This window comes from Camellia sinensis, chromosome 5, assembly GCF_055761805.1.
Source record: "Camellia sinensis isolate YWXY chromosome 5, ASM5576180v1, whole genome shotgun sequence".
Taxonomy (NCBI): domain Eukaryota; kingdom Viridiplantae; phylum Streptophyta; class Magnoliopsida; order Ericales; family Theaceae; genus Camellia; species Camellia sinensis.
The window spans coordinates 23,144,004-23,169,228 of NC_138965.1; the positions used below are offsets into that span (position 1 = coordinate 23,144,004).

Here is a 25,225-nt window from a genome sequence, read left to right on the forward strand (position 1 = left end):
TGTGTATACCCTCCCTTGCTCACTTTTTCTTCACACCAAAAACTTCTTTATTTCTCACTATTACCCTGAGGAAAGTAGTTCAAAGGCTCTTTATCTATACCGCCCACCACTTCTACAACTAACGTTACAACAAAAAAGAAAGTAATTGGAAGCTTCTTTTATCTATATACCCTCACTACTATTACCATTTGAATGTGTCCCATTTGATGACCCCACCTTCCCAACTCATATATTCTCTCCTCTTTCTTCAATCATCTTCAAACTCTCTCTCAATATACACACAACAAAAAACATAAAAAGTGCAACTATATACATATGCATGTACATGGGGAACAAGATTGAGGCCGAGAAGCTGTCAAAGATATCTAATTTAACAGGCAAGAACAAAGTTGTAGTTCCTCCGGTTAGAGGAGGTCTTAAGTGCCACATGTTTACAACTTTTTCCAAGAGTTCGAAGCTCATGAGCTTATACCTCATCAATTCCGTGCCCTGCAACAAAAACCTACGAAGATTGTTATAACCATCTTTTGTCTTCTGTCCCAACCAAATTTATGCAAATTCTCACCCATTTGCTTCCTTTCTACAGTTCCAACATATGTAACATATTGTATTCTTAATGTTGTGTTTGATTAAGAAATTTGAAGAGAGATTTAAAAAGAAAAAGAGAAGAGGTATGTGAAATTAGATAAAATTGAAGTATATTTTATTCACATTTCACTAACCTTTTCTATTTCCTTTTCCAAATCACTCTTCAAATCTCTCAACCAAACACAGCGTAAGGAAAATAAGCTCTTGTGAGGGCGAGTCTTTAGTGTAGTTTTTGTTTATAACTTTTATATTGAAATCAACTATTAAGAATCTTGAGAAGTTAAGAAGGAATATTTTAACTTCTGTTTTTTGATAATTAATTTTTACCTTGTAGACTGCATGAAATAAATCGGCATAATCAAAGTACCAAAATTGGGGTTTAACTAGGTAGCTCAAACATTCTTCTACGATGGTATGAGCTCAAATCCCAAAGCACTTGCTATACAACAGACTGAAAACGAACCCAAAATCTTTTCTGGGACTGGGACAAGAGAGACTATAGGTCCTTGCCAAACCTAAACCAGTTTCAAAATTCCACAGAAAGTACACCAAGCAACATGATTGTCACTTAGAAGAAAAAAAAAAGAAAATAAATAAAAAGAAAAAAACACCAAAACAAAACAAAACAAACAAAAAAAACCAAAAAAATAAAAAAAAGACCAAAACAAAACATGCATTTTCGGCAGCTCCAGAATATGATTTTCCAGTTGGTGCAATGGTAATCAAATACTAGATTAACAAATTCTTCCCTAAAAAGAAAGAAAAATACAGAGATTTTATAGGACATGCATGCATGTATTGTCAACAATAGTGGTGAAGGCCTTGGCGAAAGGATCAGAACTTCTAACCTAACAATGGAGATCTTGGGACAGTAGCAGCATCACATCAGCATAATTATTGATTTCACCCACCATCATATTTGGCGTAGGCAATAGCTTTGTTGTGAGATATCAATCATCTGATCAAAGAAATTATAATTAGATTCTTAGCATTAATGTCAGAAAGAATAACTTTGTCGATCATCTATGTATTATCCTCAGTTGATGTAAAATAAGGCACATCCAAAAGCAATTACAATTAGTTTCTCACGTTTCACAGCATTGTCATTGTAACGCCCTCAAAAAATAACATTAACCCAACAATTAAGACATTCATTAACATGCGAAATAACCACATTCTTATATTAATCAGGGTTTCATTACAAAAGTATTACATGTTAACAACAAAAGCAAATGCCCTACGGGCTTACAGCTTTCCAAGTTAACACTTGGTTACAACAAAAGAGTGCTAACTCATTTACAGTTTAAGCCCTTGGCTTGAGATTACATGTAATACATCAAAAATAAAACAACAACGCTTGCCTCTAGCCTCCCAAACTACGTCCTTGGAGGTGGCATGCTACCTACACCTGAAAATGATATTCCCATATAGGGTGAGCCACAGCCCAGTAGAAATATACTAAACCAACCATGAAAAATGACTAAAAGATTAGCAATTGATAGATGGCCAACACTGATACATCCACATAAATCATGTTTTATGTCATACGACTTATGAGTCCAAGTTGCTTTTCATTTTCCCTTTTTCAACAGATAAGCATGTTAGCTCTATCATCATTTCAACAGATATGTATAAAAACTATATCCCACAATCACAGATAAGCATATAGGCTACATCCACATTTCACAAAGATAAGCATATTAGCCCTATCTTCACTTCTCTAGACAAGCATATGAGTTGTATCTACACTTCTCAAAGATAAGCATATGAGCTCTATCTTCACTTCTCTAGACAAGCATATGAGCTGTATCTACGGAGTTCATCCCCCATCTCCTCCCAAGTCTATCCGGTTTAGAAGTACATCCCCCATCTTCCCCTAAACCGCGGAGTACATCCCACATCTCCTCCTCTACACACAAAGCATATAAACACAAGGGTTCTATATACAATCAATCAATACATAGATTTAATGTATTCAATCCACCGTCATATTCTATGACACATTCAATCGATTAGTTTTAGTTTGCCTAATCATCATGCATTGTCTACAACAATCACGACTATCCTCCACCGATAGCCCAAAGCAGTTATTTCTAAACAGAAAATAAATGCACAATGGATATGAAATCAACATTTCAATTCGGTGAGTGATAATTAATACCACTACACCATTTTTTCCCATACATCCCCAATTTCAACGTTTCCGTTTCATTTCCTCATTTCTCACAATTAATTATCCCAATTAATCAAACAATGTAATTAGGTCATTTTCCATAATTAACATTACAACCCTTAAGGTTCCATTTTCATCAATGATTCAACATCTACCCCGTTTCTCTATGCCAGACATGCATCTAGGTTTATTATAAATAAAACCCCAACTTTTGTAAAATTACACAAAAGCCCCAAACTCTCACAAAATTACCAAACCAACCCCAACATCTCAAAATACCAAAATTTAAAGACAAAGTCCATAGAGAGGAGTAGGATATCCCTACCTCGAAGTTTGAGCTCCAAAGGAGAAGATGACAAAACCCAACGTGCTCCAAAACCCGAGATTTTCAGATTAAAACGTAGCCCCCGACGATCAACACGACTTTTACGAAGACCGAAGGTGAGGAACTCACCCTAGCTAGATCAAATCTAGAGAGAAGACAAGAATTTAGAGAGAGAAGCTCTCAAAATAGCTTTTAGAAAAAGTAAGAGAGAGAAAGAAAAGTAAAAAGTGATTTAAAATCACCCAGCGGATAACTCATATACGTATGACCCGCTCGAGCGGAGAACACAACGCTCGAGCGCCAAGAACAAAACTCTGGACACGCTCGAGCGCAATAAGGCCCGCTCGAGCGCCAAGACACAAGAATAAAGCACTTCCGCTCGAGCGCGAAAACCAGTCCGCTCGAGCGCAGATTTCCACCTCCCAGAACTTATACCCAGAAGTACTACCCGCTCGAGCGCCAACCGACCCGCTCGAGCGCCACCGCTCGAGCGCCAACAAACCCGCTTGAGCGTAAAAACCACCTCTGCAAAAGTTTTGCAGGAACACGAAAATACTGGAAGCGTGCAATCTCCGCTCGAGCGCAAGAAGACCCGCTCGAGCAGACTGCCTAAAAACTCAACAACAAGGAATTTGAAACCAAGGCCTAACCAACCTGTAACAAACCCTCCCAACACATCCGATAACTCAAATACAAAGTAAAAAGGATGTAAACTAGATAACAATCAACTACCAACATCCACGGACACATGTCCGGATTACTGTACAACAAGGGTAAACCCGGGATCGCTATAACCTCCCCCCCTAATAGAATTTCGTCCCCGAAATTAAGCATAAGTTTTCAAAAACTGGTTTTCCTCCATTTTTAACAATGTTACATTTTAACATTCAAAATCTCGACCCAATACCGGTCATCCCATCTCTTATCAAGAGGCATTTCACAATATGTAAACAACATATGTACTTTCGACATGCATCAACATTACGCATTTCTTTTCCAATTTCAACAATATATTTTAACACATATAATGTTACATTCAACTTCCATATGAGGCAAGTTCCAAAACATATTTCCAATAAACCAAAACATTTTCAATGTTTCACAACTTAAGACATATATAAAAGCTCTTAAGTTCACCGATAGTCTAAAATGTAAATACAAGATTACACAACAACAAACAAGTCCGGATATTTTTCCCGGACCTCCAACTCACGTTCCCAAGTGGCTTCCTCCACTCCGTGATGTTTCCACAAGACTTTCACCAAAGGAATGGTCTTGCCACGCAGGACCTGATCCCGCCTATCCAAGACCCGAACCGGTCTCTCCTCATACGAGGTATCCTCATCTACCTCTAAATCGGTCCAATCCAACACATGTGAAGGATCTGGCTCATACTTCCTAAGCATACTCACATGAAACACATCATGCACTCCAGACAACTGCGGCGGTAAGGCTAAACGATAAGCAACCTCGCCAATCCTCTCAAGGATCTCAAAAGGTCCAATAAATCGTGGGGACAACTTCCCACTCTTCCCAAACCTCATCAAACCTCGCCTAGGTGATATCTTTAGAAAGACATGGTCACCTACCTCAAACGCCAAAGGCCTTCTCCTACGGTCAGCATAAGATTTCTGACGACTCTGGGCTGTAACAAGTCTCCTACGGATAAGCTCAACTTTCTCCGTCGTCTCCCTAACCAACTCCGGACCCAACAAAGGTGCATCACCCACCTCGGCCCAACAAACTGGAGACCTACACGGTCGGCCATACAGGGCCTCAAACGGTGCCATACCGATACTAGACTGAAAACTGTTGTTGTAGGCAAATTCCACTAATGGCAAGTGCCTCTCCCACGTCCCACTGAAATCAAGGACACAACCCCGAAGCATATCCTCAAGGATCTGAATAGTACGCTCGGACTGCCCGTCAGTCTGAGGGTGATAAGCCGTACTAAAGGTCAACTTAGTGCCCAAGGCACTCTGCAAACTCTGCCACAACCTAGCAGTAAAACGAGGATCTCTATCTGAGACGATCGTCACTGGGACCCCGTGCAACCTCACTATGTCCCGAATATACAAGTCGGCAAGATGATCTACCGAATCTCTCACGCGCATAGGAATAAAATGCGCCGACTTAGTCAACCGGTCTACAACCACCCAAATAGTATCACTACCCCGCTGAGTCCTCGGAAGACCTATAACGAAGTCCATAGTGATATGCTTCCACTTCCACTCGGCAATAGGCAAGGGTTGCAACAAACCCGCTGGCCTCTGATGCTCGGCCTTCACTTGCTGGCAAGTAAGGCACTTCGATACGAAAACAGCCACATCTCTCTTCATACCCCGCCACCAAAACTGGCGACCTAAATCCTCATACATCTTAGTACCTCCCGGATGCACCGCAAGGCGCGAATGATGAAACTCTCGGAGTACCTCTCCTCGGCAAGACTCCGGCACAAACAAACGGTCTCGATATCTCACACTCTGGTCGGGATACACCGTCAAACCCTTCTCAACCTTCCCACCTGAGATCTTCTCTCGGAGGGATTCTACCTCAAGGTCACCTCTCTGAGCCTCTAACACTCTAGTCACAAGTGCAGGCTGCGCAACAACAGAAAACAAGGCCGCAGCCTCAACAGATTCGCCTAGTAGCAAATCAAACTCGCCAAATGCACCCAACATCTCCCATTCCCGGATGGCTATACTAGCTACATCACTAATGGATTTCCTACTAAGGGCATCGGCCACAACATTGGCCTTTCCCGGATGATAATGCAACTCAAAATCATAGTCCTCGATGAACTCCATCCACCTCCTCTGCCTCAAATTCAAGTCCCTCTGTGTAAACAGATACTTCAAACTCTTGTGGTTCGAGAACACCTCGAACCTCTCCCCATAAAGGTAATGCCTCCAGATTTTCAAGGCAAAGATCACAGCCGCTAACTCTAGATCGTGAGTAGGGTAATTCTTCTCGTGTATTTTCAACTGACGTGAGCCATAAGCTACCACTTTCCCCTCTTGCATCAACACACAACCTAGACCCTCTCATGAGGCATCACAATAAACCGCATAACCCAACCCTCTCTCCGGAATAATCAAAATCGGAGCGGTGGTCAATCTAACTTTCAACTCTTGGAACGACTTTTCACAAGTCTCACTCCACACAAACTTGATTCCCTTCCGAGTCAACCTAGTCAACGGCGAAGTTAACCTGGAAAAATCTTTCACAAACCGGCGGTAATACCCAACTAATCCCAGAAAATTGCGGATATCAAATACACTCTTAGGCTGTGCCCAATCTCGCACTGCCTCAACCTTGGATGCATCAACAGACTCCCCTTCCCCGAATACCACATGGCCTAAGAACTTGACTTCTCCTAGCCAGAACTCACACTTCCCAAACTTGGCATACAGCCTATGGGCTCTAAGCAACTCAAGCACCACTCTCAAGTGTTCCTCGTGCTCCTCCTCAGAAGGCGAATAGATAAGGATGTCGTCCACGAAGACGACCATAAATCGGTCTAAGAACTCCCGGAAAATCCGGTTCATCAAGTCCATAAAGATTGCCGGTGCATTGGTAAACCCAAATGGCATCACGAGAAACTCATAATGGCCATACCGCGTACGGAATGCCGTCTTCGGAATATCCTCTTCCCTGACCCTCAACTGGTGGTAACCCGATCTCAAGTCTATCTTAGAGAAACAACGGGAACCCTTCAACTGGTCAAACAAATCATCTATACGGGGCATAGGGTACTTATTATTAACCGTAGCCCGATTCAACTTTCGGTAGTCAATACACAATCTCAAGGCCCCATCTTTCTTTTTAGCAAAGAGGGCCGGTGCTCCCCACGGCGAAACACTAGGGCGAATAAAGCCCTTATCTAACAACTCCTGAAGCTGAACTTTCAACTCAACCAATTCTGCTGGAGCAAAACGATAAGGTGCCATAGAAATCGGCGCCGTGCCGGGCACTAAATCAATGGAGAACTCGATCTCCCGATGAGGTGGCAAACTAACGAAATCCTCGGGAAAGACGTCTGAGTACTCACAAACTACCCTCGGTAACACAACCTGGGCCTCATCACACTCACTACTCTCAAAACTAGCAAGTAAACCACTAAGCTCACTCCGCCCTCGCGGATCACACCCCGGTGGCAAAACACTACCAACCCGGTCTCCCAAGAAATGGAAACACTCCCCGCTCGGAGTACACACCGTTACCCTCTGACGATAACAATCTATAACAGCTCGGTATGACGATAACCAGTCCATACCCAAAATAACATCAAAACCCTTCATGGGCATGACCACAAACGGAAAAGGAAGCCTACGGTCGGTGACCTCTATATCACAACCCTTACATCCATGTTCCAAAACCAACTCACCCCCAACAGGCGACACAACACAAATAGGAGATGCCAATAGCGCTAACTCCAATTTCAACACAGATGCAAATGCAACAGATACAAAAGAATGAGATGCACCCGTGCCTATCAACACACTAGCAACCGAGTTGCAAAACAGAAAAGTACCTCTCACTACTGATGGAGCCGGTACTAGATCCTGCGCGGTAACAGCATACACACGCCCTGTAGGCCCCTAATCTACCTGCTCACCCCTCGGAGCAAACGACTGCTGTACAGACTGGGATGACGAAGCTCCCGGATTGGCCCTCGAGGCCTGCACAGACTGAGCTGGCTGAAAACTCTGCGTCTGCCTAGAACCAGACGCTCCCGAAGTGGCACTCAACTGTGGGCAAAACCTCTTCAGGTGCCCGGGTTGTCCACACTGATAACAAGACAAGGGCTGCCCCCTGCCCAAACTCTGACTCTGTGGTCTAGCTGAAGAAGAAGCAGCTCTCTGACCCCCACCCTTCTGCGGGCAAACCGAAACCTTGTGACCCAGCTGGCCACACTTGTAACAGGTAAAATCCCCCTGACTACCTCTCCCCGATCCTGCACTCGGCACTGGAAAGGTCGATCTAGCAACACCACCCTGCGACTGTTGAGGGTTAGAACCCCTCTGCCTCCTGCCATCACCCTGGCCATCTTGGCTTCTCTTGGAGCCTCTCTGCCCCTCATCCTCCTCCTGCATCAAGAGCTCCATATGAGCTGCAGCATCCACTAGGTGTCTATACTCCCTGATGAAAGACCCACCAACTCTCAACATAAGGCCCCGCCTCAACTTCCGCTCAAACTCATAGCAACGGCGTTCCTCAGACGCCACCAGTTTAGGTACAAACCTGGACAGACTGGTAAAAGTAGCCTCAAACTCGGCCACTGACAAGCCCTGCTGATTAAGCCGGCTAAACTGATCCCTCAGCTTCTCCCTAGCTGCTGCAGACGAAAACCTTTCCTGAAAAGCGTTCACAAACGCCTCCCATGTACCACCAACATGAGCCTTCTCGTACTTTCACCATTGACCCGCATCTCCCTTCAGCTGGAAGGATGCCAAGGTCACTTTCAGTGCTCCGTCCTCGATGCCAAGCATCTCGAACGTCTTACTCATTTGTTCTAGCCACTCATCAGCCTTCAGTGGCTCCTTTGGATCCCCGACAAACTCATCCGGATTAGACCGGAAGAACTCCCTCTTCAAGAAGGAAGGCCCTGCCTCAGCTGCCTGATTCCCTGCTCTGAGAATACCCAAAGCTCCTGCTATCTCTCGGGCCAAGGCACTCATAGCCTGCTGACCCGCTGGCTCGGCCACATTGGCCTGACCAACCCCTTCGTGTACTGTCGGAACGTCATCCGGTACAGGTACCTCCTGCCTCGCAGGTCTACCACACCTAGCACCTCTTCCTCGTCCTGACATCCTAATAAAGGTAACCAAGACTATTAGCACATTCACAAATGTGCCGAAGCTATAACACTCGCGTCCTAATGCATGGACAACTGTAATTCACTCCACGTAAGCACATAAACATATAAGCACTTACGAATTTCATTTCCGGATAATGATAGTCCCGAGGCGTTACAAGAGTTCCGGTCAGAAACAGCATTGATCAAGTGCTTTTCCAACAAGACTCACAGAAACCCAAGGATCCAATCAACATCCTAGAAATTAAATCCCATACCCAAATAAACACATAAGCATGTTATCAATTAAACACATAGCATATGACACTACCTCTAAGTCTCTTCCAAGCGAGACAAACCCATTGTGATACTAATCACTTCCCACGTACCCAAAGTATTCGAACCCGGTACGCTCTGATACCAAGTTGTAACGCCCTCAAAAAATAACATTAACCCAACAATTAAGACATTCATTAACATGCGAAATAACCACATTCTTATATTAATCAGGGTTTCATTACAAAAGTATTACATGTTAACAACAAAAGCAAATGCCCTACGGGCTTACAGCTTTCCAAGTTAACACTTGGTTACAACAAAAGAGTGCTAACTCATTTACAGTTTAAGCCCTTGGCTTGAGATTACATGTAATACATCAAAAATAAAACAACAACGCCTGCCTCTAGCCTCCCAAGCTACGTCCTTGGAGGTGGCATGCTACATGCACCTGAAAATGATATTCCCATATAGGGTGAGCCACAGCCCAGTAGAAATATACTAAACCAACCATGAACAATGACTAAAAGATTAGCAATTGATAGATGGCCAACACTAATACATCCACGTAAATCACGTTTTATGTCATACGACTTATGAGTCCAAGTTGCTTTTCACTTTCCCTTTTTCAACAGATAAGCATGTTAGCTCTATCACCATTTCAACAGATATGTATAAAAACTATATCCCACATTCACAGATAAGCATATAGGCTACATCCACATTTCACAAAGATAAGCATATTAGCCCTATCTTCACTTCTCTAGACAAGCATATGAGCTGTATCTACACTTCTCAAAGATAAGCATATGAGCTCTATCTTCACTTCTCTAGACAAGCATATGAGCTGTATCTACGGAGTTCATCCCCCATCTCCTCCCAAGTCTATCCGGTTTAGAGGTACATCCCCCATCTTCCCATAAACCGCGGAGTACATCCCCCATCTCCTCCTCTACACACAAAGCATATAAACACAAGGGTTCTATATACAATCAATCAATACATAGATTTAATGTATTCAATCCACCGTCATATTCTATGACACATTCAATCGATTAGTTTTAGTTTGCCTAATCATCATGCATTGTCTACAACAATCACGACTATCCTCCACCGATAGCCCAAAGCAGTTATTTCTAAACAGAAAATAAATGCACAATGGATATGAAATCAACATTTCAATTCGGTGAGTGATAATTAATACCACTACACCCTTTTTTCCCATACATCCCCAATTTCAACGTTTCCGTTTCATTTCCTCATTTCTCACAATTAATTATCCCAATTAATCAAACAATGTAATTAGGTCATTTTCCATAATTAACATTACAACCCTTAAGGTTTCATTTTCATCAATGATTCAACATCTACCCCGTTTCTCTATGCCAGACATGCATCTAGGTTTATTATAAATAAAACCCTAACTTTTGTAAAATTACACAAAAGTCCCAAACTCTCACAAAATTACCAAACCAACCCCAACATCTCAAAATATCAAAATTTAAAGACAAAGTCCATAGAGAGGAGTAAGATATCCCTACCTCGAAGTTTGAGCTCCAAAGGAGAAGATGACAAAACCCAACGTGCTCCAAAACCCGAGATTTTCAGATTAAAACGTAGCCCCCGACGATCAACACGACTTTTACGAAGACCGAAGGTGAGGAACTCACCCTAGCTAGATCAAATCTAGAGAAAAGACAAGAATTTAGAGAGAGAAGCTCTCAAAATAGCTTTTAGAAAAAGTAGGAGAGAGAAAGAAAAGCAAAAAGTGATTTAAAATCACCCAGCAGATAACTCATATACGTATGACCCGCTCGAGCAGAGAACACAACGCTCGAGCGCCAAGAACAAAACTCTGGACACGCTCGAGCGCAATAAGGCCCGCTCGAGCGCCAAGACACAAGAATAAAGCACTTCCGCTCGAGCGCGAAAACCAGTCCGCTCGAGAGCAGATTTCCACCTCCCAGAACTTATACCCAGAAGTACTACCCGCTCGAGCGCCAACCGACCCGCTCGAGCGCCACCACTCGAGCGCCAACAAACCCGCTCGAGCGTAAAAACCACCTCTGCAGAAGTTTTGCAGGAACACGAAAATACTGGAAGCGTGCAATCTACGCTCGAGCGGACTGCCTAAAAACTCAACAACAAGGAATTTGAAACCAAGGCCTAACCAACTTGTAACAAACCCTCCCAACACATCCGATAACTCAAATACAAAGTAAAAAGGATGTAAACTAGATAATAATCAACTACCAACATCCACGGACACATGTCCGGATTACTGTACAACAAGGGTAAACCCGGGATCGCTATAGTCATTGTAAGCTAGAGCATGTTGCATCAGTACAATTTAATTGATGATTTTGAGTAATTAGGACTGACCTTCTATTTTCAGTGACAGAAGTGGCATGTTGGGGTTTTAGATTGGTGTATTTTGTTGTCAAGAATTGTTCCTAATGAACAGGAGAACATAGGCTGACTATTAAGAATGAGCAACAAAAGCTAATCACACCAGTTGATTCCGATGCAGCAGAAGGAAAAATACATAATCACTCAATCAACAAATAACTGAAAATAATCAGTTACTGCAGATACTCGGCTGTTTGATCATAGCTATATTTGTAACTTGCAGGTTTATAATTAGCGAAATCAGAAGCATATACTTCTAGAACTTGTTTGCAAGCATGAGAGTATTAGCATCCTCCCAATACATAATTCTTTCGGGATAAGAATTCCCGATGCAAATGACTGATGGTGGAAAGATTCTGGTGTTAAACCATATGTCTGCTTGGTTGTGGGTTCAACATGTGTCTGTTTCTAGGAAGGCAGAAGATAAGCTTTGTCTTTCCTTTGTTAACTTTTCTAATTAGTTTCTTCTTCAAGGAACTGATCTCAGGAAATGAAATGTAATTAGTTCATCACCATCACGCTTAAAGCCTTTTGAACATGTAGATTGAATCTGTGTTGTGTGCAGAATAAGCAATACTGCTATAGATAGAAGAAAAAAAAGCAAGTATGTAGCAGGTGAAATTATTCAAATATGTGTGACGGACATATTTCAATTTCTTGGCAATCATGTCTGAATATAAAAATTTGAAGAAAGTGGAAACTAGAGTGAGATAGAGATAGAGAAATACCTGAACATTCAAAACTGAGGGCGGTTCATGCCTGTTGCATCATCAACAGCAGATATGGATATTGGCAGTACAATATCCAACAAGTTTGTTGTCACTGCATGAGATGAACATTACACCAACAATAAAATAGTCATGCTCAGTCCTGAAGAATGTTTTCATATGTGATTGAGAGCATCTCTAATCCTCAACCTTTTTCTCATCAAGGTACTCAACAATCATCTCCATCCATCCCATTCATCAAACGTTCATCAAATCAAGGGAGAACCATATTTTCATCAAATTGAAAATTCATCAAGTTAGAATTTTTTAAAAATTTAAGAAGATGAAGCATTGGAGATTTTTTCAAGAGAGGAATTTTAAAAAAAGATTTTGATGAAAATGTGATGAAAGGATTGGAGTAGTTCATATCAAATCAAGATTTTTAGTCAAATTTGAAATTAAATTCAATGAAAAAATTGATGAAGGGTTATTAATGTTGGATTCAAATTTTTGAATAGAGACAAATCAATCCAAATATATTCCATTTACTTTTTCTTTTATATTTCACTTACATTGGATCAAATGTCTCCTTGATATAACTGCATAGGATGTAACAAAATGGAGTCTTCGAGAAACAATCAACACGATCTCATATTCTCATGTTATTCACCAAAATTCTATGTGCACAAAATTTGATGTGGTGGGTTTGATTATGTAGTCGGGTGAATTTTCATTTACCATTATAAAAAAAAATAGATTATACAAGCAATTAAGGGGTCTTATTATTTTTCAACTAGATGTTCACATAAAATTTAAGATTTTTAAAGAAAAATCAATCAAAAAACCTTAAACCCTATTCATACACGGGTTTTTCAATTCTGCTTACCTGGTTTTGGATAACTCCTAGTTTCTAACAAATGCAATTTCACTGAAAATCAACAAGAACAAAACATAAACCCAAACCACCAAAAAGAGACATCAGATTTTTCAATTGAAATCAGATTACAATCCAGTTACATTTCAGTTTCAGTTTCATGTATTTGCTAACATTTGCAGACTATTCAAAGAAGGAATTGATAGTTCATGAATTGCATTTTGTGTATTTTTCTTCATTAAATTTGAAACTCTTATCATTCTTAAGATTACAAATGATCAAATAATAGATAGAGAAGTATAAAGTTAAAATCCACAGCAAATCAAAATTGAGATTTTAAACACCACTCACATTATCATTAGTTTGTAATTAAAAATGCCTATTTTACACACTCCCAAAACAAGGTTTAGAGACATATCATCACACATATAAACACTACATTTCACATATACAATTAAATAGTTGTATACATTAATTTTAACTAGAGATTTCAATGGATTTAACATCAGGATTCCTAACCTCAACCTTGAAAAATGTAACGGTAAGTACTCCGTTCTCCATTGACGCCTTGACCTCATCCATTTTCGCATTTTTCGGCAGCCGGAACCGCCTCGTGAACCTGCCGGAGCTGCGCTCGACACGGTGCCAAGTATCGTTCTTCTCCTCCTCGAAATTCCTCTCACCGCTGATCTGCAAAACCCTATCGTCTTCCTCGATCTCGACCGTCACTTCCTCCTCAGACCAGGAAGATCGGTCTTGAACATATGAGCTTCCCGTGTTTCCTTTCTGTTAATGTAAATTGTGTAAATGTAAATTACCACTACCACCCACTCCACCTACCATCTCCACTACCACCCACTCCACCTACCACCTCCACTACCACCCATTCCACCTACTCACCTACCTCACCTACTCCCAAATCCTCTCCTATATAATAGGAATCCTTGTAATATACAAAATACATACAATCAATCAATAATACATCAATATTAACATGGTATCAGAGCGAGGTTAAGAACTTAGAAATTCCGCTTCACCGGCGGGCGACAGCCTCGCCTTGGCCGTCCGCCGAACAAACCCAAATTTTCTAATTTCTCTCTCTGCAGACAGCTCTATTTCCCTTCTCACTGACCACGGCTTTGCTTCATCTTCTCAGCCACCACCTCTGCACCGATCCACCTGCACTGCCACGGGTGATAGAGAGAGGGCCATTCTCTTCTCTCTCTCTCTCACGGTTTTGAGAGAGGACCAACACAGTTTGTTTTCAAAAAAAAAAAAAAAAAAACTCACATTTCTCTGTCCTTTCTTCAAAAACAATACCTACAGACCCATTCACCTCCATAACCACCACATGTCCAAACCAGCCGCTGACTGCCCTCATCCCGTCACTACTCCAGCGATGCTGCCTTCCCACCTGTACCACCAACCATTACCGTCGTGATTCGCCGTCGCTGGTGCATCGACGTTACCGGCGCCAACCTTTTTATATCACCAAATTCGCTCTCTCTCGCTGGAGGGATGAGGAGGAGAACATAATCTGACTAATGGCATCTCTTCTCTCTCTCTCTCTCTCTTTGGATTTTTATGATCATTGGATGGTGGCTTCAATAACTCCATACTCTCTCTCTCTCTCTCTCTCGCTCTGTGCGAGCGTCCATGGCTGCAAACCAGATCGACTCATTTTCATGTGACCCAACCGTGACACACACAGAACCAACCCACACACCATACATTCACAACCCCATACAGACAGCCCGACACTCTCCACTTTATCTATTTCTTTTCATTTTTTTATTCCCACTTCCTTCCCCTCTCCCATAAAATAATTCTCCACTAACTTTTTCTTTTTATTTTTATTATTATTATCTCAAATAATCAATACACTCCTGTTTTCCACTGACAGTGTCCCCTTTTGACACCATTCCCACCTCTATATTTATTTTTTAATCAATTTTCCTTCACCTTTTGCATCCCACTCACCGACTCCCTTCGCATACCATCATAGCCTATTTCTCTCTCTCTCTCGTTTTTCAAACCCATTTTACTTTTCTTGTTTTATTTCTTTTATTTTTTCTTTTCCTCCATTTTACACCACCAAACACCCACAAAAAAAAAAAAAAAAAAAAAAACGCAAGTTTTAACAACAGCGTGGGCCAACACAAAAACTCACCCCACCCACATTCCACAAACTTGTCATTTCTTCATGCTGGGGATCAACCCCGATCACAATTTTCCACCAAAAAGAAAAACAAAAAAAAAAAAAACACAAAACGAGAAAAAAGCAAACAAACCACAAAAAAAAAAAAAACCACCACATCCACCGGCGGGATTTTTCTTCTCTACTCTGCCGCCGGTCTCTTCTTTTTGCCTCCGTCCTGAGCAGCCCTTGACGGTGTTGCCTCCGTGTTTCCCACTCCACTGGGCACGATCACTACTCCCTGCTCCTCCACTGCAGCATATGGCGGACCTCCAAATCGGAACATAACGGTGGCCTTCCGCTTCAGCTCCTTATTTTCCGCCTTTAGCACACTTATCTCTGCTCGCGCATCCTTATACATGCGTTGGAGCAGAGCCAGTTGGGCGTTTAACTGCTGCACCTCATTTGTCCTACTCTGCAGCCGGTGCGACAGGTTTGTGACCGCCGTCATGGTCTCCACACATGACTTCAAAGTATACTGATTGGCCTCAATATCAGTTTGCACTGCCATTTTTTGCTCCACAGACCGCATCGAAAAGTTCAACGGCGCAAAACCGGAGGTGTTTGGTTGAGGTTCACTGGCCACTGCACCAGTTATCTCTCTTGTTGACTCGTTGAGGTCGGGAAAGAGAGTGAGCAGACCACGGGACGACGAGGCCATTTTCTGGGCAATAGAGTGTTACAGAGTCTCTCTCTCAGAAACGGAAGAGTTTTTCAGAGGATTTCGCAGGTTTTTTGTCTCAGCCTCTGCCTCGGCCTCAGGCTCCATCTTGGTTAAATAGCCGAGGCAGCCACGCGCATCGCGCGCCACTTGACGCCAGACAAACTGGGCACGCCTTTTGATGGCACGCCTTTTGAAAGATTGGGCACACCTTTTGAGGGCGCGATTTTTGAGGGCTCGATATCTATATCCATGTATATCTTTTGGGCAGCCTATATACACACTCATACAGTGTCTTCTACACCGGACAGCTTTATCAATCCCTTTGTTTCAACCTCAAATAGATTTCTCTCTTCACACCTATTTGAGTTTCAGGGGGGGTTATACACAGTATCATGGCGCACTCCCTAAGTCGCCCCCTTGGTGCACCACCACAATTTTCTACAACGGTCTGACATGACCCCATAAACTGTCCCGACATTGATTCCGGTCAGCTGCTACATCGGTCCGACATGACCCCGTAAACTGTCCTGCTACACCGGTCCGACATAAACTGTCTTCTACAACGGTCTGACACGACCACACAGTGTCTGCTACAACGGTCCGACACGACCATACTGTGTCTTCTACAATGGTCTGACACAACCATACAGTGTCTCCTATCCCATTTTTAATTTTATTTGTCAGCTTATTTTTCTGTTTTGTTATTCTCTCCAAACTCAAGTTGACTAGTACCTATCCTCCTTGAGTTTGAGGGGGGCTGTTAATGTAAATTGTGTAAATGTAAATTACCACTACCACCCACTCCACCTACCATCTCCACTACCACCCACTCCACCTACCACCTCCACTACCACCCACTCCACCTACTCACCTACCTCACCTACTCCCAAATCCTCTCCTATATAATAGGAATCCTTGTAATATACAAAATACATACAATCAATCAATAATACATCAATATTAACACTTTCAGTCCAGGCGAGTGCTCGCGAATGCCGAATTTTCCCGAGAAAGTTGATGGCAAGGGACACTACTAAAGAAAGGGTCTTTTGAGTCGGTTTTTTGAGTCGGCAAATTTTACCGTCGCAAAAGGTAGCCTTTTTGAGACGGCACAGAGTTACCGACTCAAATACCAAACCTTTAGTGTCGGCACCGTTGGCCGACACAAAAAATTAATATTTGATAGTATTATTTGAGTCGATTGAATTTACCGACGCAAAAGATAGACCTTTTGAGTCGGCATAGACCTTTTGCGTCGGCAAATTTGTGCCGACGCAAAAAATTAGACCTTTTTGTGTCGGCAACTGATGCCGTAGCAAAAAAAAAATAATTTATAACCAAGATATATATTTATTTACTTGATTATATTTAATAAATATATTTATTTATACATATACTTTTATATTAATATTGAGTGTATATACTATAAATAATATATATCTCGTTTAATATCTGAAAGAGGTGTGGTGGTGAAGTGGGTGTAGGTCAACTTGTCCAAATGGGTGTGTGTTCGAACCTTGGGAGCCTCAGTGAGAAAATTATGAGTTAAATTTTTTAAAACATTTAACCACTTTTTGAGTCGGCAATCTACCGTCTCAAAAAATTAAAACTTTTTGCGTCGGCAGATTGCCGACTCAAAAACTTTTTGCGACCCCACCATTTTCGTCCCTTGAGTTGCCGTCGAAACGCCGTCGCAAAAAGTTTTTGCGTCGACAAATCCGCTATTTGCGACGGCAAGCTGCCGACTCAAAAGCCCTGCTTTTTAGTAGTGGGAAGTCTAGAGTGAAGGGATCGAAGATGGGTGCCTCGTCGGTTGCCGAAGAAGATGCTTGGGATCAGCGACATCTTTTGCTTATTGGATTTGATAATGAAATCGAATTCAAGGAGATGAAGCTAGTTGATTTTGATTTGCAGTAGTGTTTGTTTACTTTTACAACTCTGTTGGGTTGCCGAGAAATTGTCCATGTTAGGTATTTAAAGCAAGCAGAGGAGTGTTCCAGTACTGTCGTGGCTAAAATTTATTGGGCAAATTATACCGTACATATAATTTAGAAGTTGTATCACTTTAATCTCGAATTTTTAATTGTGCTATATTTTATTCTGAATTTTGAATTTTATTTTAAATAAAAATAATTAAAGATATAATAGTTTTACAACTTTTTTTTTTAATGACAAAGATATAATATTATTTTTTGCAAGTGGTCCATTTTAATGACAAAGTTGTCTTACAACTTATTTTATGTTGGTTAATTTGTATTTTACTTGAAATATAATAGTCTTTTTTTAATGAATAATAGTAGCACTTTCTTAATTATAAAGTTCTGTTTGATTTGATTTGATTTTTAGAAAAAATTTCTAAAAAATTAAAAATTAAATTTGTGAAATTTTTTTTAAAACACATCATTTTTATATAATTTTATCTTTTGGAAAGGTACAAATAATTTTTAAAATTAAATTATTTTGATGTTTATTTTCGTTAAATTAGTTTCTATTTTTTCAAAAATCAAATATAACGACAATTTTGATATTATTATTAAACTAATCCGTTAAATCAAAAAATCCAAAACTTAAAAATATTTTATATATTAAATTTATCGATTACACATTAAAAGGATAATAATCATTCATTACATGATAACCATAAAAAAAATCTGTTAACAACAAAAACAAAAACATCAATAAAAACAATTACTCATTTCATGATTATCATCCAAACACATACTAAAAATTAATTTAGTAAAAAAATAGATGTATAAAAATGTAAAAGATTTATTATTTTTATATAATTTTATTTTTGGTGGGTATAAATAATTTTTAAAAAATTCAAAAATAACTTTTTGATATTTATTTTTGTCAAAATAGTTTATAGCAAATTAACGATTTTGTCTTTGAAATTGAGCATTTTTCATTTGCAAAGGAAATAATGCCTTCAATTGTCCTTATTTAGAACAAGATTTAAAATTTAATGTCAAATGTATCACAATTGAAAAGTCAATGATCAAAATGACACAAATTTTAAACTACAGATACTGTTAGCGTAATTCGTCCAAATTTATTTGTTTAAAGCCAATTTCGGCCCAACATGTAGTAGACCTCACGGATAATGTTAGAGATCTCAAATGAATTACTAAATATTCTACACACTCTAAATGAATTATGAAAGTTAGGGGAGTGAATGAGATTAGATACTCTAGTTGTCCTAACTGTGAACAACGGGCACTAGGGGCTATGCGTATCGATTTGTGCATAGTATTGTCACTAACGTGTTAAGTGTCGCGCTCGGGGAGTACATTCGCAAGAATGAAACTCAAAAAAAATTGATAATTTATTTCGGGTCTCTAACACTTTTGAGGCCTCATGCAATTTAATATTATTATTTTAGGAATATTTTTTACATATTTGTCTCTTGTTTTGATATTAAAAAAAAAATTAAGATTTTTTAAATGTATGTTTTGTGTTTGTGAAATTATTATTTGGTACTCATAATTATATGGAGAAATTTATTAATATGATAAATGATTTGAACATTTTAATTTTTGTTTGTGAAATTTAATTTATTTGTGTTAATTTATAGTGAAAAATGTAAAATATATAAGTAGTTGAATTGTATGTTTAAAAATTATTTTTGTAATGAAAATATATCATTACAAATTAGAGTATGACCTATGAATAAATAAGTCTGACCAATAAAATCAGTTGTAATTGCGCCTAATACTTAAGGGAAAATAACATCCCAATTAGAAATGGCAATAGGTTGGGCAGGATAGGGAATTACACTCCCCGTCCCCGATCCTCGAAGGTAAAAAAATTCCTATCATCGCCCCTGCCCCCAATCCCCGGAGGGGACGCCATCACCCCTCACCCCCACTCCCTAACGGGGATCGAGTTTCCCCGGCCCTAAAAAATCCCCGACCTTTTTTCTTTTTTCTTTTTAATTTTGTTCAACACAAGAACAACAAAAAAATTTAATCTATTTTCAGTATATGTCGTCGTCATCATCATCATCATCATTAACAACAACAATCATCAACAAAAGCTGGTTTTTCAGAAAAATTGCTGGCCTTCCACTCTCCTACAACCTTTCTAACAACGAAAATAAGGTCTCTACCAAAAATGAACCCAAACCGATGCAAAACGAAGGTTCGGGGGCCCTGAAAATGGACTGTTAAGCACCAGAGGTGGCGTTTGACCACGAAGTTGGTCTCTCGGGCCACAGTGTTCCCCAAAAGGGAGGAAATAAGGTGTATGCCAAAAATCGGAGCAAACGGAGGTGGTTAAGCGGTCCCGAACCGAGGCACACGGCCGTCGGCTCCGAAAAATCGGAAACCGGGCTCCAAACGGGAAAAATGGCCTACGACCACAAAACGTAGCCTACGGCCACTGAGAGATGATCTACGAGACCTCTCCCTCCATTCGGGAAAAGAAAACAGGGAAAACAGAGCCTGGTTCGCAAACCGAGGCAAGGCACGAAAGAGTCCAGAAGTCCGAAGGCAAGGCTCGCAGCCGAGACTCTGAAACTTCTGAACGAGCACAATATGCAATATCACCGAGCACTCAATCAGTGACGTCTGAGTCTTAAGGTCGGTCAAAAATGGGGTGTCTACAGTCATTCACAACAACATCCATAATCATATTTACAGAACGGCCTTCAGCCCAACATATTACGAAAGGGCCTCGGGCCCAACATATAACAGAACAACCTCAGGCCAAACATATATCAAAACGGCCTCGGGCTCAATCATATATCAAAACGACCTTGGGCCCACATATATCAAAACGGAATGACCTTAGGTCCATATCGCACATGTCATATAATGTTCATAAACTCGTTCATTTCGATCGAAACATGATATTAGAATAAGTCACCGTACCTGGATCAAAATAATCAATTAGAAACATATCTTTACAATACTATTACTCACCGTGATTTAGGCCGTAATTAACTTGCTGAATTAGCATTCAGGACAATCGTCAAATATTGACATCATACAGAACGTTTATAGTGAATCATTAGCTTATACAAACCATCCAAGAGGGATCATAGACAAATAACAGTTACTGAGGGTCAAAGTACATTTTCCCATTTATCATAATCGTTTCTCAAAAGGAGACTCATTCATTCTTATCAAAACATTCTTTCAGAAACTTGCCATAGCATAATTACTCCGAAGATTTCAAGCATATTTTATCATTTCGAAAACACTTGTCAAGGAACATAATTTATACAAAGAAAAAGTTTCACAATTCCAAAGTATTTCATATGAAAATACCGTTATAACGAAATTACGCACAGTGCTTGGTCGGATGATACTTCTTAATAACTCAGCTTGCAAAAACATAAACAAGAATAACATTTCAAAATACATTGCCTTCAATTTACTCAATCAATTTATTCGTTACATATCCGTTCAATTGTTCCCCATTCTTTAATTTCTCTCAAGTGTTTAATGCTAATCATCTCTACATGTGAATCACGTACAAAACATGTGTTAAAAATGTACTTTAAACGGCCCTAAATGTTCATGACTTAAAGTAATGTTTCCTACAAAAATTTCATATGTTTTTCATTGAAAATATCATGCTTACATATTTAAGGTTTAAGGAAATAGCAAAAAGCGAAAGGAAACTAAGTTAGGGTAGGAAATGGCATGGAAAGTTTAAAAGAAAATAAATAGCCTTCACTAATTTGAGTAAATCTATTTGTGTACTTATAATTTGGATGTAAGACCACCACCATTAGAAACTAGACTTCTAGCGATTGAATTTAGGCTCAAGAATTGCTTAAAACGGAGTTCGGAAGAAGGAGATATGCCTTTTTGAAGTTGGGCAGAAATGGGGGGTTCCACATGTGTGGAAGTCTTCGCAGCTCATGTGGCCCAAATCCGCTCGAGAGGAAACACTAGCCGCTCAAGCGCCAAAAGAGCAGAATGAAAACCCTTATTTTTCTTCATGTTCTGTTTGTACGGTCTGGACAAAATCAGACAGTTCAAAAATAGTTCAAAGTGTGAGTTTTCAAACCCAATTCCAAGTCAAGATCTCAAGTAATCTTCCTCTACATGAAATACTAACCTTATGCAAGTGTAATCACAACTCAAACACATCAATCTTGCTTAGAGTTCAAAATCAAAGTCTCATCTTTTCGTAAATTCAAGATTTTATAACATATGATCAAGATCATGTAGATACACTTTATACATGGATGATTCTCACACAAAATCTTGTTATTTACAAACCCTAGAACTCATTTCATGAATGAATTACAAGATTAAACTTAAATCAAACAAAATCTTGAAGATCAAAGCCCAATTTTTTAAGTTTGGTTCAAAGAACCACACAACCTCAAAACCCTAACTCATTTAGGTTTTAAATCTTCAATTTCTTCTTGATTTCATGCAAAAGATGAAGTATCTACAAAGATTATAGTTGAATTCACATACCTTAACTCAAATCCTTCAATTCCCCTTTGAATCTCTTCCAAAACCCTAGCTTTTCCTCTTCCCATCTCTCTACTCGCTCTCTAGCAAGCCTCTAACCAAATGAAGAACTCAAGAGCTAAAGATATATATATATATATATATAAATATATAAATTAGGTTAATTAAACATTATGAATCGTAATTTTACAAAATTTCACCATGGGCTCTAAAAATCAAACTAATAACAGATATGAAGTCAATTTTGGTTTATCGCGCCTCTAAGGCTTTCAATTTCAATTCAAAGTTGTAATTGCAACAGATATTATTCCAAATTCTCATAATTCACATACTTAAACTTGCAAATTCATATCATACACATAATCACATGCATAATTAAGCATAATACAGGTTGGGTTATCACAAGGCCATCAATGGCTTCCCAACTTTGTGTTGGTCAAGAAAGTGCTCCTTACATGTTTTCATGGTTTTCGATACGACGTATTGCCATCTCTTTGATACTATGATGTGTCACTTAGCGAATAAAATAAAATAATTAATTAATTAATCATTTTTATATGATTTTCTCTTTTTTGGGTCACCATCCCTAACCCATCCTCACTTAACATGTAACGCCCTCAAAATATGTGATAAACCAACCATGCACAAGATCCATAAATGTAGTAGAAATGTTATATTTTCATTTATCAAAGCCCACATTACAAAAGATATTACATGTATTACATTTTCATAAATGTTCATTCCTGAAACTATATCATGTAACTCTAATTGATAACAATAAAATAAATGTCCTACGGGCTTACATCTTTCAAAGAGATAACTTGATTACAACAAAAGAGAGTCATAAGCTCTTTACAATTAAAGCCCTCGGCTTGAAACAAAACACATAAACATAAAGATAAACAAAAGTAAAGCCTTCAGCCCTGTCCTCCCAAGCTATATCCTTAGAGGCGGCATATCACCTGTACTTGAAAATGGTTTCCCAAGTAGGGTGAGCCAAAACCCTGTAGAGATATGCTAACATAATATATGAAGTTTAACTAAGATATACGCATCAGTTAAATGTTCAACCTTTACGAATAATTCACATACTTTCCATGAGCATGCAATATTGATATTGACATTTCAATCTGTTTCCATTCATTCACTCCCAATCAATTCATGAGTATAGATCATTTTTATCAAATCAATCCAAATTGAGACTACAACTCAATAATTCACCATTTAACATACATTCATCACTTCAACACTTCTACCTTTGCCATTTTACAGAATTCTCATCCGAGGGAACCGGCACCCATATACACAAGATTTCGGAACTTTCATCCTGGACACTCCGGCCAACTTAATTTTAAATGGAGTCAATCCCCTATCTCCTCCCAAACAATGGAGTACATCTCTTATCTCCTCCCAAACAATGATACATGTACAATGTATTTAAAGACGTCGTCATATACAATGACTAATCAAATCACATATTCAATGTTTTAATCAAACCGTCATGTTCAATGACATAATTCACATAATTAGTTTCAATTCACCTAATCCTCATACAGTTTCTACAACAATCACAGCTATCTTCCACAGATAGCCCAAAACAGATATTCTAAACAAATATAAAATCCATCAACAGATAATTTATCAAATTTTCCATAGGTAAGTGATTTATTGAATCCAACTACGCCATTTATTTACATAACCTCCCAATTTCATATCTCCCATATCAATTCCATTATTTATTCTAAATAATAATTCAACCCAAGTTAAGGCAAATTTTTCCCTATTCTAAAATATCAACCCATCGGTCTAAATTTCATCATTTCAACACCAAAAAACCTCATACACAAACCCCCAAAGTTATTTGATAAATCAACATCAAAACCCCTCTTTCAGTTTAGAGCCCAAGCCTTAACTTTACCCAAATCACTCTCAAATCCCTCCATATATTCAAAATGACAAATACCTAGGTTAAACAACATAACAAGGTGTAGAATATCCCTACCTCAAAGTTAGGAGCCCAAAGGAGATGATGAAGAGCTTCAAGAATGCCCCAAATTCAGTTTTTCTCGGATCAAAGGAAATCCCTTAAGATGCTTCAACACTTTAACAAAGGGACTAGGGTTGAGAGATACTTAGATCTAGAGTTATTTGTAGAGAGAGAGGGTGTTTTAAAGAGAGAGACAGCTGATCTAGGGTTTTTAGGAGAAAAGAAATCAAAAAGTGAAGTAAAATCACTCTGTTGTGAACTGATATACGCGACGTTCACTCGAGCGAAGGAGTTGTCGCTCGAGCGACCAGACACAATAAGTAACCTCGCTCGAGTGCCAGAAGCGTCGCTCGAGCACAGAATGTAAAGCTTCAGGTCTACCATAGACGCAGACGTACGTTCGAGCGCAAGAAGTCTCGCTCGAGCAAAGAAACAATTCCACAAGGCTCACTCGAGCGCAAGAAGTTTCGCTCGAGCGAAGAACTTACATCTTCCCAGAAAAGCTGCATCTGGAAAAAAAACCTGAAGACCCTCAATTCTCGCTCGAGCGTAAGAAACCTCGCTCAAGCGAAGAGAAAGTTACACAAGGCTCGCTCGAGCGAAGAGGCCAAAATCTGAACAACAACCATTTGAACCAACTAACAACCAACCTGTTCCAAACTCACACAACAAGTCCCAAAACTCAAACTCAAAGAATTAAAGGAAGGAAACAAGACATAGACAACAACATACAATCACGGAACCCGAGTTTGGAACACAATAAAGGTCGGGATAAAACCGGGATCGTTATAACC

General features: G+C 39.7%; 1 long non-coding RNA gene across 3 annotated transcripts; it reads right to left on the minus strand.

Moving 5' to 3' along the window:
- Positions 1 to 293: 293 nt before the first annotated feature.
- On the minus strand, positions 294 to 13,936 carry LOC114285028 (uncharacterized). 3 transcript variants are annotated; one of them, XR_014329233.1, is made up of 3 exons: positions 12,297 to 13,936; positions 1,437 to 1,546; positions 294 to 489 (listed from the first exon to the last, which is right to left on the minus strand). It is a non-coding gene; the product is annotated as an uncharacterized LOC114285028 (long non-coding RNA). The 3 variants fall into 3 exon arrangements; XR_014329232.1 differs by lacking the exon at positions 294 to 489 and having other exon boundaries at positions 1,041 to 1,546; positions 12,297 to 12,390; positions 13,162 to 13,936; XR_014329231.1 differs by lacking the exon at positions 294 to 489 and having other exon boundaries at positions 1,041 to 1,546.
- Between the last annotated feature and the right edge of the window lie 11,289 nt (positions 13,937 to 25,225).